Below are 18,056 nucleotides of genomic sequence, written 5' to 3'. Positions count from 1 at the left end.
AAAAGAAACAAAATAACACCATGATGACTCCTTGTGTCAGTCTGAATAGTCACGCCGCTCCACAAAATAACAAGTGTAACTCCATCCTGTTATACACGAGATTGTTTTACTGTAATAAATTTATAACAAAATGTAAAAAAAAAAATGTAAAAAAAAGAAAATGCTTTATCAGTTATAGTTAATATAAAGCAACTTTTTTGTTATTATTTAAATATTATTAAATAAATGAGGAAATTACCCATGATGACTATATTGACCTTCAGCCCACTAGCCTCAAAGTTTGGTTATTGTCCCTTGATAAGAAAAGGGCACCCCTGGTTTCAACTGAAAATGTCAACAAGTTATGATTCAGTTATGTTGTTTGTAGTTTAAGTCAGCAGACGGCACTATCAGACAGATTTTAAGAACTCACAGTCATTCTTTCTATTCAGTAAAATCCCAGTGAGTTTATACAGGCTGTCATATATAGAGACGCTATTACAAACAAACTCATTTAAATTAAATAAAATGGAATAATTAAAAATGAAAAGATTACATGTGAATTTATTGTAATTCAATCACCAACTCAGGAGCTACATTTTGTAAATATTTAGTAGTGCCTCATTACTACCTCTAGAGGGCAGCCGAGCCCAAGAGTCTGTTTCATAAACAGCTTTAATCAAACCTAGATCCAGATATTCTGTGTTGGAATTCTGGGCATAAAACAAGATTTACAATATGGATAAACATAATAATCACATCTGAATAAAAGCAAAGTGGATCAAATACGTTTTAAAATTCATTTGTGCCACCAAAGCATCACTGATTTGGCTGTTCCCCTGCCAAACAGATTCATCTTTCTCTACTCTCAATTTTTCAAAATATCTTTGTGTGCAGTCCAGATATAGATTTTCTTTCAAACTGTATAACTGCAAATGACTAATTATAGTGGATGTTTTACATCTACCCACTCTTAGTTAATTTCACACAAAAAAAAAGAGAACGCTATTTATATTCCAGCTTCCTAAACTACTACAAAATGTCAACACTGTCAAATAATATTGGGTTCCACACAATTCCTTCAAATCATTTTCATTGTTTTAAGTGGATTGCATATAAAACAATTATGTTGTCCCCAAAACAAACTTAAAAACTGTTTTGTTTTTAACTCATTTAAAATAAGTAGTTTAAATAAGAAGAGCAAAGCTTATTTTTTGAGTGCACTTAAAGTGAAAGTTCACCAAAAATGCAAAATTGCTCATTATTTACTTACGCTCAACTGGTTCAAAACCTTTACAAGCTTCTTCGTTTTGTTAAATGCAAAGGAAAATTGTTTGAAGAAAGCTGAAACCCTGTAATCATTGCAGGACTCAACAATAAGGACTGCCCGATGGCCCGGGTCTAGCGCGAGAGACACTTGGGACAGTAGACAGGATCATTACTGGCCCGATCGGGACAGTGCTCCCTTGTCACTAAAGTTTAATTTGCCTGCAACTATTTGTCAATTTCATGATTTTAAGTTTGTTCTTTTAAGTCTTTAAATGCACCTTCTCTGTGATGTCGTAAACATCATATTGCTTTACGGTTTCTCTTATCTGATGTGATGTTTTTAGCATGCTATTTTTTTCCCGTAACTTGGTAACAACCGTGAAGTGACAGCAACATCAAATTATAAAGGTAAACAAAATTGTCTGTTTCTAACATCTTAGAAGCAGACATTTACATGCGAACAACACAAGGAAAAAAATAATTGATGTTTTGCACAATTTGCTGTCAGTTTGGTAAGCCAGCCACCTTTTGTTAAATCATTTCGAAATACCTGAACATTTTCCTTACCGCTCTTTTTGTTTGCATAAGACTTGGAATTTTGATTATATTTATTGACATTTTTTAAATATTTCAATTCTAGCTTTACTGGCATTATTTTTGACACATTATTTAATATATGTGACTAAAAATCGATATTAACTTGATTTAACTTAATTTTTTTCTTCTTTTTTTTTTTTGGTAGTGAAAATTTTGTCAGGGCAAGTAAAAATCTGAATCATTAGCCTGATCAGACCAGTAGAAAAAAATCTTTAGTGTTGATCCCTGCATTGACATCCATAGTAAGAAAAACAAACACTGTGGAAATCAATTGTTACAGATTTCCAACTTCTTCTTCTAAATATCTTCTTTTTAGTTTAATAAAAGAAAGAAATTCAAACAGGTTTGGAACAAGTAAAGTGTAATTAATAATGACAACATTTTCAGTTTTGGATGAACTATCCCCTAAATAAATGATCGCACATCTATTGATTTTGTCGACAACATAACTTTACCACTTGTTGGGATAGTAAATATGTTTACTGACCTTCAAGAACTCTCATTTGTAAGTTGCTTTGGAATTTAAATAAAAAGAATAAATATCATGTAATCCAGCAATCATGGGTTCTTCCCTAAATTGGCTTACCAAAAAGTGAGCCCTAACAAGGCTCAAGTGAGCAACACATTATCTAGAAAACCATCCCAGCTGGACCTGTCAATGACCACAGTCAAAATATCGTATTAGTGCTCTCTCTATCAACAACAAAAGCTCATGCCAAAAAGCTTAAGGGTGTTGTACCAGATAAATAAAGTCATAGCATGTTTGTAAGACTTTGTCATGTGTATATTCTGAAAGCAATTCCCTGCCATTTAAAGCCATATCAGGTGTGGGTATAATCGAAAATATATGTGCTTGTGACGCACATAATACGACATCCTGAGAGGGAAAAAACAAACCAAGCCCACCATCTGCGTCAAGTCACACCGTGTGTGGTTTTGAAGCTCCCACCTCCTCCATGATAACGCAGTTTATTGCTTTCTACAACGCTGACATCCGATTAATGCTTTTACTTCATTTAATTTGCATTTGTTGTTGCCTAAGTTTCCTTAACTTCCAGGCCACGTTGTGTTTTTTATTCAATTTTACATGCAAATAAACAGCGTTTTAGGATTTGCAAAAATGTTCAAACAAATTAAAGGTATTGACGTCAATGTCAAATGAACACTGTCAGCGCCAGCTTGGCTGCATTTTTTGATTAAGGCAAAATGGGGACAAGGACCAAATGATGATAAAATGTTATAAAATTAGTTATTTTTTATTTTAACTTTGCAATAATTGTAAAGCTGATTATATGAGTCTGAATACAAAAATATATGTTAAATTTCAACTATTTTTGATCTAAAGGAACTTGCTAATCTAATCATTTTGCTTACTATTTAATATTCTTAAATTGATATGCTGGAAATACACTTAATATTGATACAAAATACATGCATTATCAATATTAATTGCATTAATAAAAACCACTGTCAGTTGTTATGTCATTATCATATGCATATATGAAAAATATATAGACATGCACCTAATATTATTCATGTATGTGTTTGTAGGTGAGGTAGACCGATACATTAGGAAATAAAATGCAAAAAATATATATAATATTACATTATTTAAAAGCATTGTCACTAGTAATGTCAGATTTGGTCACTCTATTGTATATGTTTTGGATTTTTATTTTCTTTTTTTAAATATTTCCCAAATGGTGTTTGACAGAGCAAGGACATTTTCACAGTATGTGTGATAATATTTTTTCTTCTGGAGAAAGTCTTATTTGTTTTAGTTTGGCTCAAATAAAAGCAGTTTTTAATTTTTTAAACACCATTTTAGGGACAAAATGATTAGCCTCTTTAAGCTAACCTTTCTTCGATAGTCTACAGAACAAACCATCATTATACAATAACTTGCCTAATTACCCTAACCTGCCTAGTTAACCTAATTAACCAAGTGCAGCCTTTAAATGTCACTTTAAGCTGTATAGAAGTGTCTTGAAAGATATATAGTAAAATATTATTTACTGTCATCATGGCAAAGATAAAATAAATCAGTTATTAGAAATGAGTTATTAAAACTAATATGTTTAGAAATGTGTTGGAAAAATCTTCTCTCCGTTAAACAGAAATTGGGGAAAACAATAAACAGGGGAGCGAATAATTAAGGGGGGCTATTAATTCTAACTTCAACTGTATGTTATTATTGAATTTGAAAAACATATGCATACATATAATAATGAATATGAAAATACTAATGATTATTAATGTGTATAATTATATATCTATAGTACCCAATATAATTTAAGAAGTTCAGTGTTGCGATGGAATAAGAATATATATATATATATATATATATATATATATATATATATATATATATATATATATATATATATATATATATATATATATATATATATATATATATATATAATTATTATTATTAATAATCTATATTTCTGCAATATTTATGAATATAATTATTTCTCCAGATGACTTGAATACCTCAATTTACAAAGAATTGATCGTTTTTTATTGATTGGGATGATTTCATATTGAAGTCCAGATAATCTGCATAATTTTTTTTTTGTTTATTTGAGAATAAGTTGAATAATCAAATGTAAGTAAATCAAACTGCACAGTCTTCATTGTATAAAAGGTGAATCCAATACATTTTCATTGTTATAATTTCTTGGACACAGATTATTTAAATGCACCTGAAATCTTGCAGTCAATGGCCTTAAAAACAAAACAAGCACTCTTTCACTCTATTAAGGTTAAACTTCACAACCACTCAACAATATGGTCAGCTGTAATTCCACTCAAATTTTAAAAGAATAAACTGAAGATGACCTTGACATTGCAGATCCTGCGATATGACTATTGTGTTCACATTGCGATATCGATGCTAAAACGATATATTGTGCAGCACTTTAATACATTTGTGGTGTCTTCGTCAGCCCTAATAAAATTTTAGAATTAGATTGAATGATATCGACTGCATCGACTGACATGACAACTACAAAACGTGCAATGATTCAGTGGGCGAAGGAAGGTTGCCAGATTTGTGGGTGTGTGTTAGTAGGAGTGTGGTGCCGCGTGATCTTGCGTGTCTGTGCGCAGGGGAGGTGAGAAGATATGCATTTGCAAGTGGGTGAACTGTGATGCACTTCCGCCGGCTCATCAGGTGTGGGAGGCAGAAACTCTCTCTGTGTTGGACACTCATTAATTTTTTTTAGAAGGGGAAATCTCCTTCTGCATCAGTTCAGACCCATCATGCATCCCACTGACATCATTCATTACTGGAGAGGACTGCATTTGCTCTGGACAGTTTAGTCATGGATTGTTTTCACACTCAAGCTTGTTTTAAGTGTTAAAGTCGGAAACGGAAGTAGCATTCTTTTTTTTCTCCACATAGTGATGTACACTCGAGTGTGATGTTTTTAAAATGTAGGACAGGAACTTGATGGTTGATAATCAGGTTTTGTGACTTGGGGCAAAAGGGGAAGCAGGTGAACATTAGTTTGCAATGTTGGTTTAAGGAGACAGTTCAGTCATAAGTTGCAGTAAATGGACTCACCCTCTGGCCATCTGAGATGTAGATGTAGTTTCCTCATTGTTGCTGATTTGAAGAACTTTAGCTCAGCGATGTGTCCTCTATAATGAAAGATAAAAACAGCTGATAAAATAATCCACAAGACACCATTTCATTTACATTTTGCAAAGTAAAAAGCTTATTTATTGGGTTTAACTTTTATTATCATCCTTAAAAACACTCTATGCCAGTGTTTCTTAACTGTTTCCCAAAAGTGGGTCGCGGGAACATTTTCAGTGGGTTGCGGAGTGTGTGGTCAAAAAAAACAACAAAAGTAAAAATTTGTAGGCCTACTTATTTTGCTTAAACCAGACTTTTATTTTGTAATGCGTGCGCGACAACCCTACCGTTTGACATGTGAAATTTCATTTAATTGTTGCAACAAATTTGCCGAATCGCAAGTATGACCCTGAATATGTAAAGTATGAATATATATATATATTGACGACAAAAAAAACTTAAAGCCTCAGTGTGATATGTAGTGAAGTGCTCTCATAAGAGAGCATGAAACCTTTTAAATTAAACATTTAGAAACCAGAAACATGTTTTATTGACAGTTTATTATTACCTGTATTTGTCGTGTTTACTTTGTAATATTTCAATAATTTGATCCATTTTGTTAAAAGACAGCAATAAAATATTGTTTACTTGTAAGTCTTGGTGAATTTCTCATGATGTATCTGTCACTACTTGTTTGTTAACAAATAAATACAAATGAATTATAATTCCTAAAATTGTATTATAGTTTCAAAAAATTTGGGTCGCGGCTTGATGACCATGTAAAAATGTGGGCCCCATGGCTAAACCAGTTGAGAACCCCTGCTCTATGCTATATCCTTAGAATAACATAGTGCATATTTTGTTATAATAAATTGCTTCAAATGACAACATTTTTATTTTATATTTGGAAAAACTAGCCTGATCTCACGAGAAGTATTTTACGTTTTGCCAGTTTAGTGGCTAATTCGTATGAAATTGTACGAGTTCAGTCGTATGAAATGGTACGATTTTAAAAAGGAGGTGTGGCACCTAACCCCACCCCTAACCCCAACCGTTATTGGGGGATAAGCAAATCGTACTAAATTGTACGAATTAGATCGTACGAATTCATACGAATTAGCCACTAAATGAAAAAGTTACGAATTGCCGTGAGATTGTGTTGAAAAAAACAGGAGTACCAAAGGTCTCTTGATTTTTTCCATAACGGTACATGGTACAGGCTAGGGCTGCAAAATTTATTGTTTCAGCATCAATATCACAAAGTGTTTGTCCGCAAGATATGCAAGATATGCAAGTTGACCAGAAACCATAGGTCAAAACACAAGATCTGTGGAGTCGCTGCTGCATTGAACTACAATAGAGTAAAAGTTTATCATTTGTAAGCGAGTTTCAGACACACAGAATTGTGACATTTGTAACTAATAAAAATTCATTTTACTGGATTACGTAAATGATGAAGACTACGCAGTGTTATTTTTACCTTTAATCATTTCAATAGTTTAACTAAATGCTGCTAGACTCTCTAAAAACTCACAAAGCACTGTTTATTTCACTTAATATTTGCTCTATTGTTTATGAATATAATTTGCTTATCATACATAATAAATTATCTAAAAATATATTCATATAAAGTAATTTACTGACCTATATATGATTTACTCAGCTACCAAATCATCCAGACCAATCTCAATGAATGACTTCCCAAATAATAGTAGGTCATCTGGTGGAACTGAATTCATACGGCAATAAATTTATCGCAGAGGGAAAAAATATCGCAATGTCAAATTTTTCCAATATCATGCAGACCTATAATAAGTTGTTTCTTCATTTTATCTTCTAATATCTTGTTTTTTTCTTGTTATTATGTCATTTAGAGAGTTATGTTACATCCTTCATTGATAACTATATAATTAGTATTGTTACCATGTTTTGTCGTTAGGCATATGATTTAATAAATAATATGAATATTACTGTTTTTATGTGTATGACAATGTAACGTTAAGCCTACCTTCTAGCCTACCAGGCACGTGCATACATAGGGCTCAACCTGTGCAGTGCATATGCCCTTTGTAGTCTTGGATAGAAAGTGCCCTTCCAAAATGATCTGAAGTGCCCCAGCGACAACACACCCCCACCCACTCAACCCAAGTATTAAGGTTCCATTATTATCAGATTCAAAACTTTGTGGTGCTAAAAACCGAGGTTGTGCCTAGCTAAAGACAAGGAAAAGAGACAGAGCTATACAAGATCTGGGTATTAATCATCAAGCAAAACAACTGCATTCTGACAGCGAACTCCACCTGTACGGCAGGGTATGTGAACTTACACTTTCTTGTTTCATAAGCATTCAGTATCCGCAGTTTAATTAACCATATTTAACTGTTTTTTCTGAAATCATTGCTGCAATTAAAAATGGGTAATGTGTATGATTCAGCATAGCGTGAACTTACCTGATAAAACATGAGACATGATGAGTCCAGCATTTCTAAAGGGTTTATGCCGAGCTAGTGTTTTTCCCATACTGATAAACTTCCGGTGACCTGTTATTGTGATTTATTTTCCAATTTATACGGTTCCATTTACAGCATCGATGTTGTACTGTAATTAAAATACATTCAGTTAAATAAATTTTGGCATTCATTTAGTTTCTTAAGCGTAAAATGAGAAAAAAAGCCTTTTACTCGCACTCGCCCATCAGAATCGGCAGGATAGCGCAGAATTATATATTCATTGAATATAGGGTAAAATAAATGCTCATATTACAAAGACATGGCGGGGTAAAAAAATTTAATGCAGTGTTTCTTGTACAATCTGAGACCATCTTTCGGATGAGACGTTAAACCGAGGTCCCGACTCTCTGTGGTCGTTAAAAATCCCAGGATGTCCTTCGAAAAAGAGTAGGGGTTTAACCCCGGCATCCTGGCCAAATCTGCCCACTGGCCTCTGTCCATCATGGCCTCCTAACCCTCCCCATATCATGATTGGCATATCATCACTCTGTCTCCTCTCCACCTATCAGCTGGTGTGTGGTGTGTGGTCTGGCGCAAAATGGCTGCCGTCGCGTCATCCAGGTGGATGCTGCACACTGGTGGTGGATGAGGAGATTCCCCCCCCCCATTGTATAAAGCGCTTTGAGTGCCCAGAAAAGCGCTATATAAATGTAACGAATTATTATTATTATTATTATTAACTTTATATCGGATATCACTCAGCCAGTGGAGATTGATGATTTAAAAAAAAAAAACAGACCTTAAATGTGCAGATTTTTGCATTGGCATACAGGTGACCGGAAGCGAATAACCCAGGTTACTGGCAAATTCAAAGTCCTATTAGCATGCTTCAGCATATACCCTGTTGGGTCCTCTCTGCTTTCAGCTCCCTTTTAGCATCCTACCGCACAACACGACATGTTTGCTATTGCAACTGGTCTTTTTTATTATTATTATTATTATAAGTTTGAAACATTACATAAAGTAATAATACAAATTCAGATGTATGCTATATCCTGGAACATTACAATAATTACAACAACAACAACCAGAAATGATAATGAAGCAAAAACATAACGGGAGAAAAAAAAGTATTACAAAATACTTCTATATATATAAAAAAATAATAACTTAGGATACAATCATCGACTACAGCGGAGGATCAGTACCAGAGAAAAATTCCTTCATGAGATCTAACATCGAATCACTCTTTTTGTTTTTAATTTGCATTAGAGACTTTTTCAAATTTTCCATTTCTAATAAAAAATATTGCATTTTGTTATACATTTTGTCAATTTCTGTTTATGTATAAAATATTTACCTTGTAAAATGTAGAAGTTAACAACATACTCAAATGTTCTTTTTGTGTGTGAAAAAGTGCAAAATGACATCTTTTAAAGATGGCCTGTAATTAACATTTCTTTGCCCAAATAACACGTCACTAACATCATTCCAAAACTTAAGAAAGACATCACAGTTACAGAAAAGATGAGATAAGTCTTCCTCATATATTTTACAAAATGTGCAAGTATATCATTGCAACTGGTTTTTTTTTGCACCCGGGAACCCGTGTGACATCATGTGGGACGTAGTTTGGAAATTCCTCTACAGTACTGAATCTTTTACCATCTTTTCTTTTCTGCATAGACCTACATGCATCTATTTTAATTTATCTTACATGTGCAAATCTGTAGGCAGAGCTAATCATGCAGCAGTGTAAAAGCATGCGCTGATCATCTATTTTATTATATTTAATGACTTTTTATAAAACTCAGTATTACATATAAAAATTGGTGCATTCCACAACATGTTATTTTGCAGATCAGCAGCAGTATACGCTGTTTGTATACTACCAAGAATGTTGTAAAAATTACAGGATGATTTTGTACAGTGACCTCGATTTCAGAAGATCAACCGAATTGTGATTCATCTGTTCATGACCTCTTTAAAATATGTAAAGTTGTTATTTTTCACCTCCTGCTTGATTTCTGTACAGCATAGCCTTCAATGACTCATAATGGCGGTCTCTAAGCAACATCAGTAGGAGTCATTCAGCAAGAAGTCAGCAAGACATAAATGAGATGCTTCTTTAAGGTCAGAAGTTCTCTGTCGTAAGTAATGTGTTGATTTTGTCCAAAGAGATTCCAGTTACAGACTAGATGAGTGTGTAGGAACAAGCAGTACTGTAAAATACCAACAATAAGTGCATTCAAGAACTTTTTGTAATGATTCAGAAACTCAAGAGTGAAAACAGATCCATTAAAGCTGTAAGAGCACAGCAAACACTCAAAGTTCAGAATAGCATTAACCAATCATGTTTAATTAGTTCAAAACAAGCTAAAGTACACAGCAACATCTTAAGCTAATTAGTGATCTAGTTGTCATGACAACACGAACACTACTCGGCCATTAACTACCCTAAAAGTACCAGAATCCAATTAGAGCTATTTTTTCAGCAATGATTCAATAAAGCAGTGTTAGGATCCTTTTTTAGCTCTACGGCAAATTAATTTGGTGGACAGCTCTGGGACAAGACTTTGTTAGGAAAGTTATTATTTTAACACATTACATAAGAAGAGAAGATGCTTTTGTTGAATTAGAAAATTGTGGTGGTTGTGTGATTGTCAGTATTTATTTTAATCTTTAAACGTCTCCTCTCCCCAAGGTACTTTGCAAACCTCCGCACCTTCTCTTGATAATCCTTGATCAAACCCACGCTTCTATCCTTAAGGATTTACGTCATGGAGAGAGGTGGGCATTTAGTTAACTCTTGTTTATGTTTCTCCACTGTCCTTCATTAACACCTTCAACAATGGAATCGTTTTTCTATATCTGAAGCTGAATGATGTCATTTTCTGATCCTGTGACATTACTTTAATGTGTCGTCAAATCTTTGTAAGACTCTTATGACTTCAATTATTCCAATTCATGACTTGAAATTTAAAACAGATTATATTTACAGTATTGCTGACTTATTTGTTAAATAATTTTTATTTATTCATTTCTTTTTTCAATGTTTTGAGTCATATTCTGACCTACAATGAATCACATATGTATAGTCACACTTTATTTACAAGACTTATTTTGATTTATTAACAATGATTTATTTAATTATTTAAGACTTATGACTCTTATGCTCAATAAAATACTATTTTGTTGCTTATTAATGTTTAGTAATAGTGGATGTATGTGTATGTGGGTGTATACAGTTGAAGTCAGAATTATTAGCCCCCCTGAATTATTATACCCCCTGAATTATTATACCCCCTGTTAATTTTTTTCCTTAATTTCTGTTCAACAGTGAGAAGGTATTTTCAACACATTTCTAAACATAATAGTTTTAATAACTCATTTTTAATAACTGATTTATTTTATCTTTGCTATGATGACAGTAAATAATATTTGACTAGATATTTTTCAAGACACTGCTATACAGCTTAAAGAGACATTTAAACGCTTAACTAGGTTAATAAGGTTAACTAGGCAGGTTAGAGTAATTAGGCAAGTTATTGGATAAAAATGGTTTGTTCTATCTAGGCTATCAAAAAAATAAATAGCTTAAAGGGGAAAATAATTTTGACCTTAAAATGGTTCATGAAAAATTAAAAACTGCTTTTATTCTAGCCGAAATAAAACAAATAAGGCTGTCTCCAGAAGAAACTAATTTTATCAGATATACTGTGAAAATTTCCTTGCTCTGTTAAACATCATTTGAGAAATATTTTAAAAAGAAAAATAAATTTAAAGGGGGGATAATGATTCTGACAATTGTGTATGTATGTATGTATTAATATAGGTAGGTAGGTCGGTCGATCGATTGATTGGTACTAATGGGCCCAAAGTGTGCCAAGAAAATATCCCCCACAACATTACACCCCCATGTCTTGACCATGTCAACATACCTAAATGCATTCAGTTGTTGCCATATGATTGACTGAAATTTTGCATTAACAAGCAGTTGGACAGGTACCTAATAAAGTGGCCAATGACTATATTTTTGACTTATATTCATTCGTTCCAGGCCTGTAAAGATGTTAGTCTTGTTAAGACTGTTATGTTATTTAGTTATTTATGATCTTTAAATAGAAAATCCTATATCATTTCTATTGCTTTCTATCAGAATTTCTTTTTTTAATCCTGGCAGAATAAAAGTATCCTTTATTATGTTACTTAGATGACATTAAATGCTCTGCTGAACTCATTATACCTTTTCCCTTATGATGCAACTGGCTCAGGTAGCAGGATTGGCACTGCTGTCCACTTAACTAAAATCCACTGTAAGGGAAAAGAGAGAGGGGGGGTGAAACTCCAGGAAGTTTGAGGGTAGAGATTGTATTTGGAGACTGCACGCTTTTACTGGGCATCTGGCCAAAACCTTTTCTGTCCTGCTCATGTCTGTTGCTGGGTTATGTATACCTTGGTGTGGTGACGTAATGCCCAGGATAGGATCCAAAAGACAACCCGCCCTTCCCTCATTCCAAACTGATGTACAATAGCAGGCAGTGGAAAATCCGGTTGATGCTGCCAGGCCTAAAAAATGCAGGAGAATGTGCTGAATGTGTCATATGGAAATAGGTAAAGAGCTTTTTAAAATGCTCTATTACAATACAGGAGAGTAAATCAAGAAACTGAGATGTGATTTTGCTTTTCCCAATTAAACAGCATCTTTAATGTGCACTTTTAATTAAAGCTTTTTATTTCCTTGCAAATAAATTGTAAGCTCAATAGATACAGCAGGTACGATTAGTTTAAATAAACTTTCAAATGTTTTATTTTAGCTCAAAAACATGCCTTTAATCTGATTTCTCATCTATTAAAAAGTAGCGTTACATCTATATCTGTGTATATATAAGAATATATTTTGAATCTAGGTCAAAAGCCGATAGATCCAGATCCCTGTATAGCAGTTCTTGGCATTACTGATTTCGAGATACCTAAAAACAGTACTGAACAAAATATATAGTTTCATTTGTCTGTCTACTAGCATGAAGATTAATATTATTACACTAGAAACAGAAAGCCGCTCCTACATATATACATCTTATGAGAGATGTAATGAAACATATGGAACTAGAGAAAATCAGATTCTCCCTAAAAAAGAAAGAAGACAAATTCTATAAAATCTGGCAACCTTTCATGGCTTACTTTAAAGACATAAATTCAACAGGAAATAGTCAAATTGAATAGGATTAGACCAATTTAGTTTAAAAACAGAAGAGTATTATTATTTTATTTTAACTTTTCTTTACTCTTATTTATTATTTAAGATTGTATTTATTATTTGTTACCTTTTTGTAAATACAATTTAATTCAAATTTATTTTATATATATTTTTTTATTTATTATTATTATTATTATTTGTATTAATCTATCATTACTACATTTATATATGGATTGTTTGTATATTACATGCTTTATTGTCAATTGTGGTGTGAATGTTTGTAAGACCAATGATGTAAGTTGTTGTGTTATAATATCAAAAAAACAATAAAGAAAGTTATTTAAAAAAATAATATATTTTAAATCTATATAATAATATTTTACATATATTTTAGGATGACATATAAGAACTCTTCAATATACTATTATAAATATTAGTATAAATTAATATAAAATATAAATGTTTAAATATAAAATATAAAACTGAACTGATATTTTTCAAGGCTATAATTAAGTTTTACAGGTCAGCCATAAAATACTAAATTGTCATTTTAAATCTTCATATCTTACCACCATCCTTCAGACTACTCCCAGCAGTCTTGCTTGTATTAAAATCCCCAAAATGACAAAAATAAAAAACAGAACTCAGTATATCAGCCACACTAAAATAAAACAGCTGAGTACTAAATGTTTCAGTGCTATTTAATGCATTAAAATTTGTAATGCTGGATTTAATTGTTATGAGAAAGGGTGATGAAAAAGTCAAACTGCTGTGTTCCTATCAGGAAAATAAAACAGTAGCAGTATATGTTAGTTTCTAATTGACCAAATTGGGCCAAACAGATGACATTACCAATATAGCAGCTAACCTTTTCATTTAGTTATGAGAGAGAGAGTGAGTTCAGCACAAAGTAGGACATCTAGCTTGAATAATTCACAATTAACAGACGGTGTATATATACAATTTTAAAACATATGACTCACAGACACTAATAGAGCCACAGAGTACTTTTACATCCACAACTTGAGCATCTGATTAAACTGTTAGGATTAAGCAAGTACTTAATTCTGGGTTTTAGATTATTTAGCTAACAATACATTGCTCTAAAATACTTGCATATTTGTGAAAATAGCATGGTTATCTGCAATATATGATTTTCCCGCACAACCATCTCTAGGGTTTACAAAGAATAGTCTGAAAAAGAGAAGGGGTGTAATGGTGTGGGGAATATTTTCTTGTCACACTGTGGGCCCATTAGTATCTATTGAGTATCGTGTCAATGCCACAGCCTACTTGAGTGTTGTTGCTGACCATGTCCATCCCTTTATGACCACAGTGTACCCATCTTCTGATGGATACTTCCAGCAGCATAACACAACATAAAGTGCAAATCATCTGGTTTCTTGAACATGACAATGGGTTCAATCTACTCAAATGGCCTCCACAGTCACCAGACCCCAATCTAATAAAGCACATTCAGAATGTGATGGAATGGGAAATTCGCACCATGGATACTATAATGGGGATATGGACCAAAATCTCTGAGGAATTTTCCAGTACCTTGTTTAATCTATGCCACAAAGGATTAAGGCAGTTCTAAAGGCAACCTTTTGGCAACCATTTGGGTCCAACTCGGTACTAGTAAGGTGTACCTAATAAAGTGACCAGTAAGTGTATCTATAGTATACTTATTTTATTATGACATATTTACATTTAATTATGACATATGTATGTTGAATATGGGTCAGGCCAAAATTGGTTGTGTAGTCCAAACCTGACATTAGAATTTTTGCATCAATTATAACATTTCATTGTCTATAACAATAAAGCAATGTGGGCACTTTTTGCTGAAACAAAACCCCTCCAGTAATACGTCATTTAAGAGACTTTTTATGGATGGTTTCAGCCCTTGGTTGTTGTTGTTGTTATTTTAATACGTGCGTCACTTTCACAGCATTTCACAAATCCCAGAAGTACCAATGACAAACAATAATAAAACAGCCTTGAACTAATGAGCATCTAATAAAAGTGGAGCTATTAAATATAGTCTCACTCAGTTTACTGACTCACAGCTTTTTATTTATTTTTTTATGGTTATGAAGCACTTCAGTTATAAAGTGTTTCCGCTGGGACTGTACACACAAAACATCCACATGCCCTTACTATATTGATCGAACATTAGAGGGCTGTTTTAAATGAGGACTTCCCTTTTTAGGATTTTATGCAATTTTGTAGTCATTAAGAGGCCTCAGTTTGAAAATTTTCACTTGTTAGATTTATTCTGCATATTCTTCCAGAAGCACGGCGTGGGGGCTCAGTGGTTACCGCTGTGTAAAACGTATGCTGGATAAGTTGGCGGTTCATTCTGCTGTGGCAACCCCTGATAAATAACGAAACTTAGCCAAAGGAAAATAAAGTGAAATATTAAACTCATAGATTTATTCTGTGTAACGTTTCGGTCTCCTGACCTTCACCAGACATACAGTCAAGCCCAATATTATCTATACCCCTGTCAAATTCAAATGCAAATATAAACTAGTGTAACGGAGGCCAGCTAGCAAGTGCTGTGTAGGTAAACCTCACTCCTCTGACGTCTAAAGGTGCTCTAGCGACAGACACTAGAGGCCATGGTCTTTAGCCTCCTTGGTAGAGCAACCGACTCCCATGCGGAGGGTTGCCGATTCTATACCAGCTCGGAGCGGGTTGGGTGGCATAGGACTGGCAGGGTTACATTGGTGCCGTGACCCGGATGCGAGTGAGGTTTAGGGGAGTGAGTGTAACGGAGGCCAGCAAGTAAGTGCTGTGCAGATAAACCTCACTCCTCTGACCTCTAAAGGTGCTCGAGCGACAGACACTAGAGGGCATGGTCTTTAGCCTTCTTGGTAGAGCAACCAACTCCCATGTGGAATGTCTCCGGTTTGATACCAGCTTGGAGTGGGTTGGGTGGTGTAGGCACGGTGGGGTAACAATAAAAAATATATTTTTCCACAATATTACCTCTTGTACATGGTCTTATTATCTTTTGGAAGAAGTCTGTGTCATTTCCGGACCAAAATAAAAAAATACTGCTTTATTAAATGTAATTTTAAGTCAGAATTTGCAAGGGTTAAGAATAATTTCAGGCTTGACTATTTATAGACAGAAACAGCAAAATAAAGAAAATAATAACCAATAAATATCACTAATGCAAACCAATCACCATGCATACTATAGCAAGCAATCATGGCTCAACATACAACAACGCAAAACAGAATAAAACAATAATAAATAATTATAAATTAATTAATTACATTTTTAAATACCTTTATAATTTCCCAGTGCTTAGTGGCAGATGTCAAGGCGTCCACTGTGTAAAACTAATGCTGGATAAGTTGGCAGTTCATTGTGCTGTGGTGATCACTGATGAATAAAGGTACTAAGCTAAAGGAAAATGAATAGATGAAATTCCTTTATAATGTTTCATTAAATAATGCTGCATCATTTAATCCCCTACAAAATAATCATATAAGTGCATCCATACTGTTCATGATTTGGATCAAATCCTTTAAAATATTAATGCTCATATCTTAAGGCTTTTAAAGTCCATTAGTTCTCAGAAGCTGTATGTAGACAACAAACTAACGATCAGCAGTTAATAATTCATAAAAATGTACCTGCTTATTACCATGCATAGCAGAAACTTCTGAGGCTGATATTTGCTTTTCATCCTTCTTCTTATTATTTTCAGGAATGGCAGACGGAAAGAAATTGTTGGCTCTGCGTGTTCTTAGAAATTGTCTGGTGTGATTGTCTGAAGTCCAATTCATACTGGAAGAGACAAAGCCATCTGGTGTTTTTGAAGAGCTCCGCGTGTATATGTGAAAAGAGATGTCTCATCCGTTTCTTTGAGAAATTTGTTTTCAGTTTGCTATTAGGTCTCATGGTGGCATTCACCATGGCACAGCAGCATTCTCACTCATGTGATATTCCTCTAATGACACTGTTGAACTGATATAAGCAATGCAATCTATCCAAACATGAGTGACCAGAATTATCCCTGCAATCACAATCAGCACAATTCACTAGAAAATAAAACATGTGTTTTACCATCACACAAACAGCACATTGCCTTTGTTATTTCTTGAAATAAATAAAGCAAGAAGAAAAAAACACAGCTTTACTACTGGCAAAAGCAGAGACGACTACTATCTGTAGCAGATGGAGATGGAGACAGTCCAGAGACTGCAACCCACTCATATTGGTTTATTATCATGTGCAATAATAAACTGTCACATACAAAGTGCTCTCTAAAACTATATGATATACAGTCTAGCTGTGGCTTTGTTGTACTGTATATGATGTGCAAAGTGACTAAATGTACTAAAATATGCTATTTGATATAAAAAAATAAGGTTATGGAATACTTTATGCAATAGTATGAAGACATTATGCAATAGTGCCTGTGTCAGATGTAATGTGTTATGAAATGTTAACTTAAAAGTGATCATATACATTACATTATATGCATTGTAATGTAATGTAAATACATTTTATATTATAATACACTTAATATTGACGAGCTGCTTATTATTATGTTATTCGAAGTTGCTTCAACTAGCGATGTACTACCTTACACCTGTGGACGTCTACATATTGGATATATTACTCTAACACAAAGCAATTTTAATAGGATAAAATAGCCACTTGTGTATCAATAAAACCTATTGGATCATTTCGAGGCATCACGCACGTCCATGCAAGCTATTGTAAAAGCATCACATGCCGTATTTCGCGCAAACAGGGCGAGACCACATTGACTGTACACACACTTGTATAACAGTTTGTATAACACTACAGCGTACTCGGCTTCCCCGGACCAACCACACTCTTTTCCCTCGTCAGCGTCCCATTCACCAGCATTCTCTTACTACTGATTTGTCCATACGCAGCGCACTCCGTCACTGGCCATGGGTGTCCACGTGAGTTGTATGACACA

The 18,056-nt window shown here is 33.8% G+C and overlaps 1 non-coding gene across 1 annotated transcript; it reads right to left on the bottom strand.

The window, feature by feature from the left end:
- Positions 1-15,171: 15,171 nt before the first annotated feature.
- On the bottom strand, positions 15,172-18,039 carry LOC147837241 (uncharacterized). Its single transcript, XR_015479123.1, has 3 exons — positions 16,735-18,039; positions 15,937-16,501; positions 15,172-15,699 (listed from the first exon to the last, which is right to left on the bottom strand). It is a non-coding gene; the product is annotated as an uncharacterized LOC147837241 (transcript).
- Positions 18,040-18,056: the final 17 nt, after the last annotated feature.

The sequence above is a fragment of the Danio rerio genome, chromosome 2 (genome assembly GCF_052040795.2).
Source record: "Danio rerio strain M-AB ecotype USA chromosome 2, GRCz13ab, whole genome shotgun sequence".
Taxonomy (NCBI): Eukaryota; Metazoa; Chordata; class Actinopteri; order Cypriniformes; family Danionidae; genus Danio; species Danio rerio.
The sequence above is the reverse complement of the archived record's forward strand: the minus strand, read 5'-3'. Positions and strand labels throughout refer to the sequence as shown.